This window comes from Leucoraja erinacea, chromosome 1 (assembly GCF_028641065.1).
Source record: "Leucoraja erinacea ecotype New England chromosome 1, Leri_hhj_1, whole genome shotgun sequence".
Taxonomy (NCBI): Eukaryota; Metazoa; Chordata; class Chondrichthyes; order Rajiformes; family Rajidae; genus Leucoraja; species Leucoraja erinaceus.
Window position 1 is genome coordinate 142,590,623 of NC_073377.1, and position 3,820 is coordinate 142,594,442.

The window sequence follows — 3,820 nt, forward strand, 5'->3', positions numbered from 1 at the left end:
TGACAGAAATGTTTCAAATGTCATTAGAAACGGGAATAGTGCCGGAGGATTGGCGTACTGTGCATGTTGTTCCATTGTTTAAAAAGGGGTCTAAGAGTAAACCTAGCAATTATAGACCTGTTAGTTTGACGTCAGTGGTGGGCAAATTAATGAAAAGGATACTTAGAGATAATATATATAAGCATCTGGATCAACAGGATCTGATTAGGAACAGTCAACATGGATTTGTGCCTGGAAGGTCATGTTTGACTAATCTTGAATTTTTTGAAAAGGTTACTCGGAAAATTGATGAGGGTAAAGCAGTGGATGTTGTCTGTATGGACTTCAGTAAGGCCTTTAACAAGGTTCCTCATGGAAGGTTGGTTAAGAAGGTTCAATTGTTGTGTATTAATGATGGAGTAGCAAGATGGATTCAACAGTGGCTGAATGGGAGATGCCAGAGAGTAATGGTGGATGGCTGTTTGTCAGGTTGGAGGCCGGTGACTAGTGGGGTGCCTCAGGGATCTGTGTTGGGTCCACTGTTGTTTATCATGCACATTAATGATCTGGATGATGGTGTGGTAAATTGGTTTAGTAAGATTGCAGATGATACTAAGATAGGTGGTGTTGTGGATAATGAAGTAGATTTTCAAAGTCTACAGAGAGATTTAGGCCGGCTGTGTGGGCTGAGAGATGGCAGATGGAGTTTAATGCTGATATGTGTGAGGTGCTACATCTTGGCAGGACAAATCAAAATAGGACGTACATGGTAAATGGTAGCGAATTGAGGAATGCAGTTGAACAGAGGGATCTAGGGATAACTGTGCATAGTTCCCTGAAGGTGGAATCTCATGTAGATAGGGTGGTAAAGAAAGCTTTTGGTGTGCTGGCCTTCATAAATCAGAGCATTGAGTATAGAAGCTGGAATGTAATGTTAAAATTGTACAAGGCATTGGTGAGGCCAATTCTGGAGTATGGTGTACAATTTTGGTTATTTTGATTACGATTAGGGGAAAATAAGTGTTCGGCAAGGACTAGAAGGGCCGAGATGGCGTGTTTCCGTGCTGTAATTGTTATATGGTTATATGGTTATAACATGGATAGATGACATTTTACGGAGTGCTGGAGTAACTCAGCGGGTCAGGCAGCATCTGTGGAGAACATGGGTAGGTGACGTTTCACAGAGTACTGGAGCAACTGGAGCAGGCAGTGAAGAAAGCAAATGGTATGTTAGCATTCATAGCAAAAGGATTTGAGTATAAGAGCTGGGAGGTTCTATTGCAGTTGTACAGGGTCTTGGTGAGACCACACCTGGAGTGTTGCATACAGTTTTGGTCTCCTAATCTGAGGAGGAAAGACATTCTTGCCATAGATGGAGTACAGAGAAGGTTCACCAGACTGATTCCTGGGATGGCAGGACTTTCATATGAAGAAAGACTGGATAGACTCGGCTTGCACACGCTAGAATTCAGAAGATTAAGGTGGGATCTTATAGAAACTTATAAAATTCTTAAGGGGTTGGACAGGCTAGATGCAGGAAGATTCTTCCCGATATTGGGGAAGTGCAGAACTAGGGGTCACAGTTGAAGGATAAGAGGGATGTTTTTTTCCGAGATGAGAAAATCATTTTTTACACAGAGAGTGGTGAATCTGTGGAATTCTCTGCCACAGAAGGTAGTTGAGGCCTGTTCATTGGCTATATTTAAGAGGGAGTTAGATGTGGCCCTTGTGACTAAAGGGATCAGGGGGTATGGAGAGAAGGCAGGGATGGGATACTGAGTTGGATGATCAGCCATGATCATATCGAATGGCGGTGCAGGCTCGAAGGGCCGAATGGCCTACTCCTGCACCTATTTTCTATGTTTCTAACTAGGGTTGGGGATGGTGGAGAGAGAGGGAAGGCAAGGGTTACTTGAAGTTGGAGAAATCAATATTCATATCGCTGAGTTGTAATCTGCCTGTCCCGCTGAGTTTCTCCAGCATTTTGTGTCTATCTTCAGTGTCATCCTGCATCTGCTGTTCCTGCACATTTTGTCTTGCCCACGTTGACCAAGATGCCCCATCTACACTAGGTCCTCCTGCCTGCATTTGCTCCACATCTCTCCATACCTATCCTATCCATGTACCTGTCAAGAGTCAAGTGTATTTTATTGTCATATGTCACAAACTGAACTATTAAATGCTGACTTACGATACGATAGAACTTTATCTATCCAAGGAGGGAAATAGATCTGCCAACAGTCATACAATACAAGATAAAGACGGACATGGTGGCACAGCGGTAGTGTTGCTGCCTTACAGCAAATGCACGCCGGAGACCCAGGTTTGATCCCGATTACGGGTGCTGTCTATAAGGAGTTTGTACGTTCTCCCGGTGACCTGCGTGGGTTTTCTCTGAGATCTTCGGTTTTCTCCCACACTCCAAAGACGTACAGGATTGTAGGTTAATTGGCTTTGGTAACATTGTAAGTGTCCCTAGTGTGTGGACTAGTGCTAGTGTATGGGATGATCGCTGGTTAGTGTTAATGTGCGGGGATCGCTGGTTGCTACGGACCCGGTGGACCGAAGGGCCTGTTTCTGCGCTGTATCTCTAAACTAAACTAAACTAAACTAAACTAAACTAAACATGAAACATGAAACATGAAACTAAAGTGATGAGTGGAAAGGATTGCGGATGTGCAAAGATTGGGGAGGGGGTTAGTCAGTCTACCCCATGACAGAAGGGGGTGGAGTTGTACAGTTTGATAGCCATGGGGGAGCAGGATCTCTTGTGGCGTTCTGTGCTGCATCTTGGTGGAACCAGTCTGTTGCTGAAGGTGTTCCTCAGTGTGTCATGGAGTGGGTTACGTAGCAGCACAACAGTAGTGTAACATATTGCACTGTAAAACCCTTACTAAACAGCAAAAAAGGTTCAGTGTATATTAGAGAAACAGACAATTAGTCCAAATAGTCCTGACCAAATATCTTCTAAATGCCATTGTACCAGCCTCCACTACGTCCTCTGGCAGCTTGTTCCATATACCCATCTCCTGGGTGAAGGGAGTGAATTTATTATGATAGACAAAAATGCTGGAGAAACTCAGCAGGTGAGGCAGCGTCTAGATGCACGCTGGCTCATCCACTGAGTTTCTCCAACATTTTTGTCAACCTTCGATTTTTCCAGCATCTGCAGTTCTTTGTTAAACAAGTTAATTATGGTAGTGCTTTAGGAATGTTGGATTCAGCCGAGTCTTAAACGATGCCTCTGTAGAATAATCTATTCCGTTTTGAACTAATCATGCTTTTTTTTGTTGATGGGGTGAGAAAACGTGAATCTTTGAGGCTGGGCAAATATCCATGGGTCAGGCAAACTAGTTTAAATTGGACAAATTGCATTTTCACTTCAAATGAAATAAATTGGCTTGTTTAACCGTTGCTTATTCTTCCACCAGGGCTGGTGATGGGAACTGAATATTCAAGGATATATCTCCTATAGAATAGACAGACAGGTGGGCAGAGGGGCTGGGGTAGCTCTGTTGGTGAGGAATTAAATTCAGTCCCTTGCAAGGGGTGACATTGAAACAGGAGATGTGGAGTCAGTATGGATAGAACTAAGGACGTGTAAGGGTAAAAAGACCCTAATAGGACTTATCCATTTGGGGTTAGCAATGGTGTTAGATAAGGGGGAATTTTGTCCCCAGTTCTTTTTAATCTATATATTGATGATCTGTCTAAACAATTGAAGGCCTGCAACACTGGGTGCGTGATTGGTAATATTTTACTGAACCATATTATGTATGCAGATGATCTTGTGGTCTTTAGTCCATCTAGCGCTGGTCTCCAGCAGCTCCTTACTATATGT